A 13,977-nucleotide genomic window follows, 5' to 3' on the forward strand; every position below is an offset into this window, starting at 1 on the left:
AAGGAAGAAAGGAAAAAAGGAAGGGAAGAAGAAAGGAAGAAAAAAAAAAGGAAAGAAAGGTTCCATTTATAAACCTCAGACAAACCAAAAATGAAAGCAAAACAGAACAAAAAATAGCCAATATGACCCAAGTTACAAATTTACTTGTCCCCTTTCAGAGGATAAACCCAAATTCCTGCAAAACAATTAGCCATCTTTCCTTCCATTATTACATTAAGCAAGACAGGTTAAGAGTACATCGTAAATGTGCTTTGCTAAACTCCTCCCTTTATTTACTCTATCATAAGAAGCACATTTAATATAACTTTTACAATTTTTTTTTTAAGAACAAATAGGAAAGTGGAGAAGGTTCTACTTCTGCTACCTTTGTGTATTGGAAAGGAATGCTGTTCAGGGTTTCTTCCTTTTAAAAAAGAAACAGGTCTTTGAAAACCGAACCATTACTGTGCATTTCTCTCAAGGGCTGCTCCTCTAGTATCAGTCCATTTGAAATAGGAGTTTCACATAATTCAATTTATTAAATCCACATTTCCTGCCAGATTTTGCTTTATGTGCCTATGTCCTTTTGTTTCCCGGCTAACATTTCCACATCTCGGAAATCATTCTTTCTAGTATAACTGAAGAATATGATATTAAAATCAGATCAGCAGAAGATTTTTATGGACTTGGAAAGCTGCCCATCAATGCCGTAAAATAAAGTGTGTTATGCAGCTGATATCGTCAAGTCTATTCTATGTTGTTTTCATATTCCTGGGGGTGGGTAGAGAGTGAGAGTGGAACACTTGGGAGTGGGAAAGAGAATGGAAAGGATTCGATCAATTGTGGCATTTGAAAGCAGAGGCAATTTACACTAAAGAATACTTTTCAAAGACTTCCTAACCTCCAATACATTTTCCAGTCCAGGCAACCTTTGAATTATAGCTGGAGGTGATGTTTTTGGAGCTGCCTGTGAAAGCTGAAATCACAACACGCCTGCAGTGTTCCCTTCCTAAACCAGCTTTGCCATTTTCTCAGGCAGACACACAAGCATGCAAGCGTCCACAGTAATGTGTATGTGTGAGGGATGGGGGAAGGGTGACTGCTGCTTTGTAGTAGCTCCTTTGAAGTGTTTAATTCCTCCCTTGTAATCTCTTCATCAACACACATTTAAAGCGTATCAGTTTTAGCTCAGAAATTTCATTCTCAGAGGCTTATGCGGCTCAGGGCCTCTGTCCAGCACCTGGGTGGCACGGTTTGTTTCATCTGCACGCAGAAATGCTAACAGAATTGAATTCTTTCCTTCTCTCTTTCTCTCTTCTTCCCCCACCTCCCTCGATTTAGGTTAATGAGCCCACGGCAGCAGTGTGTGTGAGTAACCGGGCGTGTACACAGGAGCGCCCTGAGCCTGCTTTTTTAAAATACAGGAAATGCATAGAAGAAAGAAGAGTTCAGCTGGAGCCACGGCTTCCCTCTTTGCTTCTTTCCCTCCCCACCCCCTGCACTCCCCCCCCACCCTCCACCCTCCAGCACCGGCTTTTAATTTTCAAAAGCACTGCAATTGCTTGGTGTGGTTTCAAGAGCTGGGGTGCCATTCTCCCTGATGATGACTCTGCTGACGTCAATGGCATTCTTATCATGCCTAGTGCGACATCAGAAACCAGTCCTCAGAGGCTCCTCTTATTCACAGTGCCTGGGCTCTCAGCAAAATGTGGAACGGATCTCTGAAACGCAAAGGACTCCCCGCTCCTAACCGGCGCTGCAATCCAGCAGCCTCCTTCTGCCGGCAGCTTGCCAGTTAAGACTTTGTTCCTTAGTGTTCTGTCCTGCAAGGACCCCCTGAAGGAGAAGAGAGGGCTAAGTGGATCACAGAGTGTCCTCCCTATCTGAGCTTTCAGAGCCGTGTGTGTGTGTGTGTGTATGTGTGTGTGTGTGTGTGTGTGTGTGTGTCCCTCAACCAAGGTTAGAGACTAGTGGATGCTGCTTCTGATTATTCTTCAGGTTTTACTAAAAGGCTGCAGTCTTTGGTATAAGGCGATTCCCTGACACAGTGGCTAAAAGCCTCTTGTGGAAGTGCTCCCAGCTCACCCTCTGGGACAGAACCAGTACCCAGGTCCGCATGTGAAGCCCGTATTCACCCCAGACTGCAGCATACACCCCCTCCTCCTTTTTTAATAAAGAAAAAAAAAAGTAGCAGTTTGGGAGAAGAAGGAAAATAATCATAGCTGAATAATAATAATAGCAGAATAGGAAAACAGTATCACTAAGAATCAAACATTTCACTCTAAATACTCATGACTTGTTAAGAGGTCTGATCTCAAAAGCTGAATTTTCAAGGGAGTCACTACATACTAAACCCAATATGCATTCCTAGCAGTAGGGGGTAATTATTATGGGGATGATGAAGCTTTCTCCATTTACAGCGGAGTATATTATGGTCCAAATCTACCCTAAAGCATTTGGGAAATGTCTAAAGTTCAAATTAAGATGTTTAGAGTCAAGGTCATTTAGCATGATGATGGAATAACACACGTCTAGTTAGATTTCATCTGCCCAATGTTTGACGCAAACACATCAGAATTGTCTTGGTATCCACCAACCAAATAATGATTGTTTCTCTTGAAGATTGTTGAGTGACCCATAGTAAGCTTATTAGGAGCAACTGTCCTGGAGAGAACTGTTTAGCAACACATGAAATGTGCAACATTTCAAATAGTTCCATCTAGAACTATTTAGAATGATAACATGGAAGGACAACAGCTTACACTTGGTTCAACCCTTCTACCTTTAAGTGAGGAAACTGATGCTCAAAGGCTGTTTCATGCTTTGCTCAAGGTCACTCAACTATTAAGAGGCAGGATTGACAAACTAAAGCTGTCTCTCTCTAAATGGTATGCTTTTCCTGCTACAACACATTGCTCCTGATTATTCAAATCCTTCTGACCGGACCTCAAGCCTATTTGCCAAGGAAGCTTCCATTTTTCTTTTGAAATCTGATTATTTCTTAATTTCTTGATTAAAGTGATATTTCAGGAATGTTTACATAAATTATGATTTTCTCCTTTGTTTTCAGTGAGTTTCACAACTAGTGTAAAGGTTATTAAGCAGCATGGAACAAAACCATATAAACTGGAATGCATGAAATTCAGATGGTTTTGTTATTTGTTATTTTTTTGTAGAGACAGCATCCCCCTATGTTACCCAGACTGATCTCAAACTCCTGGGCTCAAGTAATCCTCCTGCCTTGCCTCCCAAAGTGCCGAAATTACAAAGTAAGCCACTGAGCCTAGCAAAGATTCTTTTTTTTTTTTAAGTGATGATGGGCTCTGGGAAGAGTAGATTTACCTAGGTTCCAAATATATGAGCTCCCTGAGCCCAGCCATCGTTCTGCTTCATCTACTACATAGCTCTCACCATGGCTTGTAACATTGCTTGCTAATATATTTTATTTGCTACCTAATTCAAGCCATTGAGTTAATATTTGATTACACAGATGTGATCTTTATAGTAACTTTTCCATTACCCCCAATAGTTTTGCCTTCTTTTCAGAGGACCATGACTGCTTCTATAAACCACCTTTTGCTACTCTCTTTTTGGTAGACATGCACCACATTTTGGTCCTGAATGGTGAAGATGAGGCAGAGTTAAAAGATGCTGGTTTTAGAGTCAGACAAAGCCTGTGTTGGAAACCTGGCTTAACCCCTTGCTAGTATATAATTTCAGGACATAACTTCTCTGAGCTTCGGTTACCTTATCTATAAAATAGAAATAATGACCCCTACTGAGGGAATGTGTTTTCTTTCCGGGTTTATGAGGAGGCGTAGTTTTAAAGGCAAGAATTTCCCAGTGCCATGCCCCACTCCCATCTCTCTTCATTGGGAGATTTAACGGTTTATGTTTGAATTTCATGGGCACGGGAAGAAACTAAAAGTCAATCACTCCAGCGGAAGTTCTAAGGAACTCCTTTCATTGGACCAGGGCCTTGGAGTAGGTGGGGGTACCTCCCAGGATAAAAGTAGGCCTCCACACATCTGGCCGGATTTCTAGCTCTCTGGAATCCCCTCCCACGTGGTGGGAACTCCCTTTCCCCTCTGGGATTTCCCCTCTGGAATCCCCTTCCACACTCTGCATGGAAGTCTTTCTCTTCTTCTCCTTTCCTTCTCTGTTCTCTACCTAAATAAAATCACTTTTCTGCAACACTTCTTGGGTCCGGTATTACTTTTACAAGTATACACGGTGCACCTGCAGTGGACCCATCACTTATTCTTTAGGAGACTGGAGGTCAAAAACCCACAGCATTCTCTCGGGGGAGCTGTGCCTCACCAGCAACCAAGAAAAAACCCGGTTACACTACCTTGCAGGGTTGTGGAATGGGTTAGAGAGATGATGTATACTGAAGTCCTGTCTCAATGCCTCGAACATAGGATAAACTCAATCAAGGATAATGACATTAATTATTTTTAAAAACTAAATGAGAATCATAATATTAGTAAAGATGAATAAAGTTGAACAAAGGACATATAGTATTTTCCCCCTTGTAACCAGAGCTGTTCCTCAGTGCCACTAAAATTGGAAGGACAATATTTCTTTAAAACTTTTTTCTAGCAAAAAACTATCTGAGTCAAATATATGATCATTGGCCTGCATTATAAATACATGTTTCACTGAGTATCTGATTACAATTGGATATAAAATAGCTACAAAACCTAATTATGGTCCTAAAAATTGTCTCTTCTCCCTGAGACAAACATTCAATATTTATCTAGGTAACTAGGCTTTGTGTACACTGAGATAAGAAGCCAAATCAATTCCTTAAACTTAAAGGGCACAAAAAGTTTCAGAAAGCTTCACTGTCCATTTGAGAGACAAGCCACAGCATCTCATAAAGCATATTTTCACTGTATTCTATGTTACTACAAAATTGAGTTATTTCATTAATAACAAAAATTGTCAAAATAAAAATGCTTTCTCCTTTGCAAAAATCAATAACATAAAATAATGATAGCATTTTAACTCAGAAGCCAATTGCAGCCATGACTGTTTAAGCTGGCTAACCCAAATTTCATAAGTGAAACTGGAATGATCTGCGAGAGTCCTAGATTGCACATGATTCAGAGAAACCCAGATGTCAAAAGAGTGTGTGATTCAAAAGACGGTTTTTATCTTGGTGATTTAGCCCTGAACCAATCAATTCTGCCTGGAGCAATGGAGAAGAAGTTCTTATTTCTAAGGGAATTGTCCTGCCCTTACCTACCTAATAAAACTTGTGTATCCAATCAATACCTTAGTCAACTTTAAATGCCTGATAGCCCTTCTGCCTCATTCAAGCAAATGGAAAGAAAGGGTTTAATCATATTTAAATACTCCAAACTATTGAGTAAAGTTAAAGTGCAAATTTGGTCATGTTATTCCCTTCTTTAAAACCATTCATTAGTGATGATCCATTCAACTAATTATACCCTCAGCAGGCAGGGTTGTTTCAGCCTGAGGAAGCGGTTCCCTTTTCTAATTCATCAGGCTACGAAGTGGCCCTTTGGAATCTGTCTGCTTAGCAATAATGCCTTTTTAAAATTTATAAAAGATGCCTCAAATATACAAAAAGCACAGGGGCAGTCCTTTTCAGGTCTTGGTTTAATGCTGATTTCTGAGTTGGTTATGTGCTGTCACAGCAATTTGTCTTTTGTCTTCCTGGTGCTTAAGGCATTTCAATCATACATTTTGTTTATTTCCCCCACTAGAGTATAAGGTAGAAATTGTGACTATGTTTTTCACTTTTGCATCCCCAACTTCTGTCCCAGTGCCTAGTACACAATTACCAGGTACTTTATTAATTGATATATAAGTACTAATCAATTAAAAAATTGTTAAAGTTGGGTTGTTGTCTTGTTCAATAGTAGCTATGTTTCGCACTACAAGTCATTTTTGAGAGCATATGAAATAACTCTATGTCCTCATGAATGACTTTATCATATTCATTCCTGAACAGCATGGGCATACGGTATTCTAAAAGGGAGTTTTACCAGCCCTTGGTGAAATTTAAAGAAATAAAAATAATAAGGCCAATGTAAAATACACACACACATGAATGAGAGGTTTCTAAGCCCACCATGGGGGATGACTGCCCTTTTTGTGCTTACTATTTTGCAGTATATAGAATGTGGAACTGAAATGTCCTAATATGAAATCATGGTTCCAGTATATGTTAGTGTGTTCTGCTGAAAATAGCTTTGTTTGGCAAAAATAAAGATTTGGTAATTGTGTGTTGGGCCTCACAGTTTTTTGTTTTGAAATTCCAAAGTCTGGGAACCATTGACTTAGCAGGATTTTACCATCTGACACAGATTTGAGGGTTTTTAAGGATATATGTCTTAGTTCCTAGTTGTGTATGGCTTCAACCTACAATTCTTCCTTCTTCTGGGTCCCATCTTTATCTTTCACTTTTCTGATAGTTCCTACAACTTTGCTCACAAAGTTGCCATTTCCTAAATATTATCAAAGTGCAATTTTGTATACCCTAAAGCCAATATATGATTAATTTTACTATAAATCAGTCAACATTTTAAAATTTTAATAATATACATTATAATAATGGGCCTGGTATACTCCCCCACCATTCACTGGAATAATCAAAGGTATAACCTTTAAAAGTAAAAGTAACTTTTATTTGCACTTATTAGACTTCTCAATGGTGTGCCAAAGAGTGGAGATTACAGGTGAGGCGAGATATTGACTTCCCTTCGCTCCTGCAGCTAGTGGGTGAGAGACTGAACACAAGCCACATCCTTTATGTACTACAGTTTTCATAGAAATGTAATTAGCTACATATGTCATGAAGGAACAAATGTGGGGAAGTACTGACCTGAATAACCTTTATGTGGTTCAGTATACATGTAAATTGAAATCAAGAATATTAAATCTCAAAACTATTCAAAGGACCTTATTCAATGGTATAATATTTCAAATTTCATTTTTATTACAGTGTATTTTCAGGTACAGTTTTAAAATGGTTAACATTAGGGAAGCATGCAATTAATGAATACATAAAAATAACACTAGTTTAGTCTTCCCTTTAAGAAAAGTTTCTGTTTGCTATTTCTGTTGTAGGCATGGGATTTCATGGCATTTAAGACATGTTGATAATATTAACATTTCCACTTGATTGTGGGAAGTAGCATTCATTTTCAGCTTTGCTTAGAGCTTGTTAACCTGACATCAACATGATATGCTAGAAATGTCCTTGCCAGTCAAAACTCATAAGTAGAAATGATTATGTGGTTGAATGTGTTGCGTCTGATTTGACAATGATAACAAGTCAACACCGTTCTACTAAAGGAAGGTCAATCATTTCATTGCACCAGGGATTTATTCTTTTGCTAAAATTAGTATTATGATCAGTGTATGTCAAAGAATACATTGGGATAAAAATTCTGCTTGTCCATTTCTGGTTTTCCATTCTCTTATGACTTAGATAATTAAAAAATTAATTTCCAAAATTTTTTTTCTGTCTGTAAATATACAAGACATATACACACACTCTCTCACACACACATAAAATCTCTGAAAAGCTAGTCATATGCATGAAACACAAAATGAAAAAGGTAGAGGTTTTTTTCATAAGCATGAAACAGAAAAAAAAATTCCTCCTTACTACGATTTATAGCTAAGATTCATGATTTTCTAGTAAGAGTAGCAAAATGGATGCTGATTCTATGGCATAGGAGACCAATGGCTTTAGATCTGGATTCAAATTTTAACTCTGCCACTTCCTAGCTTCGTGAAGGTGAGCAAGTTAAGTCTTAGTTTTCTCATTGTAAATTGGAGTCCATAGAATTGTGAGGATTCCATGAGATAATTTATTTGAAGCTTTTGGCACAATACCTGGTACAGATTGGGAACTCAAGCAACAGAAGATACGGCACTAAAATACAGTACACAACATCAGGACATTACAAAAGCTTAATTTAATAAATCTCTGGTCTGATTCATTCTAATTCTGCCAGTACACTGTTGAAGAGTACACGAGGTCCTGTTTGTGGCCTCCTCGGTCAGCTGTGCCCACCCTACCCCTTGAGCATAAGCCACTTTCCCAGTTTCCCACGCATGCCACTGCAGCCCCAGTAAAGCAGTGGTCATCACTGCAATTGCCTCATGTTTTCCACCTCCCCGTCCTGGAGACCTTGGCCTGGGCAATGGCCTCTGACTTGCAGGAACCATCTAGCTACACGTGAGTTACACAGAGGCTCTGGATTCCCTAGGGACTCTGGGAGGGTCAAGGGTCCCATGAAGCAAACTTTGACCAATAAGAGACAAAAGACCCATGCACAGAAAAACTGCTCACCCTTTCTCCTCCCTGTGGAATGTTCTAAGACACCTTCATACGCAATGTCCCTTGTAACTTAACAACCAGTGTGTGTGTGTGTGTGCGTGTGTGCGTGTGTGTGTGTGTTTTGTGAAGCTCTGACAAGCTTGGTAATGAATTACCTTGTACTTGGTTTCTCTTCTTCCCTACTGCTGTTCCTTTTATCCCCACACTCCACATTTGCTTTCTTGGGATTGCATGACTCCACCTCCCTCATAAAACTAGCATGTAAGGTATCCCTAGAGAATGTGAGCTAAAACTGTGAGATTTAGAAAAAAACATGAGGCAACTAGATACAGTACAAGAATGAAAGAAAAAAAGTCATAAAATTTGACATCAATTTTACTTATCTATAATTCCTTGGATTCTCCCAGTAGTGGAAGCTCTTAAGTCCATATTACCACCTTATTAACAAAGAATAACTGAAAAAATCAGCAGGACAATGGGCCTTTGAGAACAAACCATCATTAATTTTGTTCCACAGAGTCCAATTTCAATTATAACCTAAGATATGTTTGGAACCACTTAATGCTATTTTATGAGAGAGAGAGAGAGCTTTCTCTTTGAAAAGTCATGTTCCTTTTAATTTAACTAAAATGTAACAGGATGTTAAAATGCAACCCTGGCATTTTTCTTTCTTTCAGACATATGCCCACATTTTATAGAGAAAGCTATATATTGAGGCTCTGCAAACAACAAAATGCAATTTTCACATTAAACATGGATTCTAACATCTGGCATTTCTCCTAGTGCTTGCACATAATTATCCAAAATTGCAGTTTTTCTAACAGGGTACCCACAGTGGTAGCTCTGATTCATTCCACATTATATATATGACCCTTTTTCATAATGAGGGTGGTCTTCAACACCAATGCTCCTGATTGCCATCTTCCTTCAACTTATGTGGAACACTTTTCCTCTTGTGCCTCATGGCTCCAACTATATGAGCTCTAGGTTGTTATTCAGGCTTCTTTCATCCTCATTTTTTGTACCTTTTATGACTGCTTTCTGGAAAGGCACATTTGCTGAGTTGGCGCCTCACAGGTGGTTTGGTTTGTGGCATATTTTAATAGCTATGAAACCATGAGTTCAGCTATTGGGTTGCAATGAGTTACATAATGTATGTGCAATTCAGTGCACCAACAACAGGCTTTTCCTAAGACCCCAAATGACCCAGGAAACTGACATATTGAAGGGGTTGCACCTCACCAAATGTCCCTGACAAGGATGCACTTATGTGGAAGGATGTGCCCTTCCTCTGAAGGCTGGTGGTCTGAGAAGAGTAGATCTGGTAATCATCCAACTACATTAAAGGCACATTTATTTCTGTTGCTTTTTGGTTCATTTTATTTTGATTTGGTTTGTTTTCTGTTCTTAGCAATCAGTCCATGTTACGAGTATTTTGGCAAGTAGTAGCAAAAGCTGTTTTCTCCAGGAAATTTTTAACCTTTCAGACACAGTAGAGATGTCAGAGATATTGTAAATTCAACTAAATGCAGTCGCTGGTCCTGAGGATGATGGTCATAACCATTTTTCTTTTTCTTACCACTCCAGTTTAATTTACTTGGAACGAAGAAAGTAAGTCTGAGGTTCTGATGATAATCAGTTGAGACTCTGGGCCTATAAACACAGTCCTCTCTGGTCTGGGCTCAATTGCAACCCAGCACTTCCAGAAATGCCTGTCATTAGCCCAGGAGGATGAACTCCAAACAATCCAAGTTCTATTTATCTCATTATTCTCCATATTTATTTATTCATTTAATACATGTATCTCCCATATACCAGCACTGTGCAGATAATAGGGACATCTTATTGAACAAAACAGCAAAACCCCTGCCTGAAGACATCAGGCCCTAACATTCTGTTCCAAGATATGTTTTGCCATTCATTTTGCAAATCTCTACATATCATGAGGAGGAATAAAAGGAATAAATTATATCCTTCACTTATTTATGCATTCATTTTCCATTTATTTTAAAAACATTTATTGAGAATCTACTTTGTGATCAGCACTGCACCGAATGCCAGGAAAAGCAAGGATAAAAGATACAGGGTGTCCGGAAACCATCTGAAAAAGATGAATTTGACTACACAAATATTTTAAAAGACTAAATTAAAAAAAAAAAAAACCCTAAACAAATTAAAATTTTTAAAAACAGTTTACACAAATGGGGGGAGTTCGTTTTCTTCATATACTCCGAACATTAACATATCAACAAAAAATAAACTCCTCAAGATAACTGATTCAATAAGTCTTTGGAGGTAGGAAGGAACTGGCCCATAAATGTATGAAAAGTGATTAATTTTATTTGCAATTAAATTAGATGGGGAAAATAGGTTTTTTGTGAATCTCAGGGTCAGTGTGTATGGATATACAAACATTTCTTATGCTGATGGTGGGACTGTAACTTAACCTAGTCTTTTTAGAAGACAGCTTGGCAACATAAGGTCTTTTAGGCCGACTGACAGTCCATGGACGCCATGTTAATCTCTGTGGCCTACACGGACACTCCAGATGAGTTCCTGGAACATCTAAAGTAACTGGAAGACCATGAAAAAAGGAAGAAATGATCAACCCCTGTTGGACCTACTTAACTTTAAGACATTCTCTATTGTTTCTTATCCAGGCCTCAATCAACAAGGCCACTGGACTTTGTAACCGACCTTGGCCAACCTCATGACTCCACACCCTATGACCCCCTCCCAGCTTGGCCAACCTCATGACTCCATACCCTACGACCCTCTCCCGGCTTGAAAACCTATGACCCTGCCTCCCAGCTTGCAAAAAACCGCCCTAAAGTTACTTCTGTAACTTTCCACTGTTTACCCCAATACTATAAAACCAACTCCTATGCCTCTGCCCTCCACTGATGCCCTTTTCGGCCTCAGCCTGCCTGCATCCAGGTGAATAAACAGCCATGTTGCTCACACAAAGTCTGTTTGGGGGGGGGGGTGTATTCATTCAGAGCATGCATTTTAACAGGCAATATTTATGAAAACTTTAAATTCAGTTTCACAGCTAAGATTTATTCAATGGATATACTCACGAAAGGACACAAAGATGTTCAGGTACAAAGATGCCTGCAGTATTATTTGTATTAACTGTAGTAAAACTGGAAATGACCCACAAGACTATCATTAGAGTTAAATGGGTTTTTTTTTTTTTTTTTTGCACATAACATCATGCAATACTATATGTCAGATAATAAGAATGATCATTATCTGTGGATCATTTTCTGTATAAGCTCATACAAAAGGGCCCCAAGATATATTTTTAAATTAACAGGAGCTTGGTGCAGAATAGTATTTGTAATACTCTCTGGGAGGATATGCAAGAAACTATTAACACTTTACTCCAGATAGTCATGACCAAACAATTAGAGTTGCCACAGGTGACATCTATTCGCTCTCTTTCTTGCTCACAGAACATTTACTATAAGTAGAGCTCTCTCAGAAATGTGCTGGTCCAAGCTCTTTGAATATTTGTATATACAGTTAAAATCAGGAAGAACTGAAGATCAGTGCAGTTTTCAAAGGAATGAGGACTTTAAAAGGACAGTAGCAGCAAGGGGAAGGTAGGGTGACCAACTTGTCCTAATTTGCCCAAGACTTTCCCAGTTTTAGTACTGAATGCCCCACATCCCAGGAAATCCCTCAGTGCCGGGCAAACTGGAACAGCTGATCACCCTCACCTGCCTTCGGGCTGCTGCAGAGGCCTAAGCATAAACTGTACGCACAAGAGAAGCTGAGAAACTTTCTTTCCTGCCCATATCCTGGCTTCCCTGCACCTCTGCTCAGATGCCAAAGGGTCTTCCTCACTTTCTCACGGGCACAACTCCTGACTTTCCTTCCACCTCCATCCTTTGGTACCAGAATTTCTATGTTTCCATTAGTAATGCAACCTCTTAGATTAGTATTTCTAAAACTAGAAATGTTTTTGGAGTTTATGTAGGGTTTTTTACAGGAGAAAAGAAGCGACTATAAAAGAACTGTGAGGGAAGGAATTGGATAAGAGAACAAAAGTTATTTTGGGGGCTAGAAATAATAAATTTAAAGAGGTTTTCAAGGCAAAGAAAATCTTCATGAAATAGATAGGAAAGGATACAGTATTTTTCATTACAAAAATGGAAATGGTATCTATGAAATTAAGTTAGATTTAAAAGGAAGTTTTTTAAGGGGGAAACTTTCCACTTCTTTTTTTTTTTTTTTTTTTTTTTTTTTTTTGAGACGGAGTCTCGCTCTGTCTCCAGGCTGGAGTGCAGTGGCTTGATCTTGGCTCACCACAACCTCTGCCTCCCGGGTTCAAGGGATTCTCCTGCCTCAGCCACCCGAGTAGCTGGGACTACAGGCATCCGCCACTAAGCCAGGCTAATTTTTGTATTTTTAGCAGAGACGGGTTTTCACCATGTTGGCCAGGATGGTCTTGATCTCTTGACCTCGTGATCCACCTGCCTCAGCCTCCGAAAGTTCTGGGATTACAGACATGAGCCACCGTGCCTGGCCCCGGGGGAAACTTTCAAAAGGAAAAAAACACCAACCCGGAGGGACTATGGGATTAAAAAATGTGTCAGTAATTTATATGCTTCTGACACTTTTCATGTGATTCAGAATACTCTGCTTGGAATAGCTAATGTCAGAAAACCTCAATTATTCCCAGCGGCAGGTACCCTGTTGTGATAGACACAGTAGCCCCCATCAACCCTAACAAGGTTAAAGAAATAGTCTCTGAGGTATCTCACTGTAGCCATGGCAAGAGAGAAGCTAAACACTGGGGACAGATGTTACTTCACTTCTGTCCCTGAAATTGGGCAAAGTTTCAGATTTGAGAATGGCATCAGAAGCATAGCTGTTTAGTGCATGTGTTTCTCACCATAATACTAGCATTCATTTCACATATATCCGCACAGTAACAATTTACTGAAGGAAAGCCAATGCCATTTTAGCTTGATTACATTCTTAATCTCACTCTGTTGTCCAGGCTGGAGTGCAGTGCCACGATCTTGGCTTACTGCAACCTCCGCCTCCCGGGTTCAAGTGATTCTTCTGCCTCAGCCTCCTGAGTAGCTGGACTACAGCCACGCACCACCACGCCTGGGTAATTTTGCATTTTTAGTACAGACAGGGTTTCACCATATTGGCCAGGCTGCCTCGAACTCCTGACCTCATGATCCACTGACCTCGGCCTCCCAAGCCTACATTTTCTAAGACTTCCTACAGAAAGAAAACGTCATTTGATGTTATTCACAGCCATCTAGTCTATTGCCTTCAACATTTTTGATCATGTACGGGGTGGGTGTGTTCCCTTTTGCACTGACAGATCAGCAGCCGTGACACTTTTCCAAAACCATATTTATTCTGCCTCCTGTATCATCCGTTTAATCATTTAACCAACATTTGCTAGAAAATGAGTGAGGTGCTGGGGTTTCATAGATAATTAAGATGTAGCGTCCACTCTCAGGAGTTAAGGGTACATAAAAAAAAACAGATAAAACCAACTAATATTATGACATTGTAAGATGAAAGAGGTCTATGGATGATTTATGAAAGTACAGAGGAGGAATGCTTAAATTCAGGAGAAAGTCAGGAATAGCTATCTCAAGGGGCAAGTAAGTACTCTGCAGTTTCTTTTTCTTTTTCTTTTT

At 39.4% G+C, this 13,977-nt stretch overlaps 1 protein-coding gene across 8 annotated transcripts in view; it reads right to left on the minus strand.

Moving 5' to 3' along the window:
* Window positions 1–13,977, minus strand: part of PDE4D (phosphodiesterase 4D) — a 1,550,946-nt gene that overhangs the window by 156,393 nt on the left and 1,380,576 nt on the right. The window lies entirely within an intron of this gene.

Source organism: Cebus imitator, unplaced genomic scaffold, assembly GCF_001604975.1.
Source record: "Cebus imitator isolate Cc_AM_T3 unplaced genomic scaffold, Cebus_imitator-1.0 Scaffold255, whole genome shotgun sequence".
NCBI classification, from domain to species: domain Eukaryota; kingdom Metazoa; phylum Chordata; class Mammalia; order Primates; family Cebidae; genus Cebus; species Cebus imitator.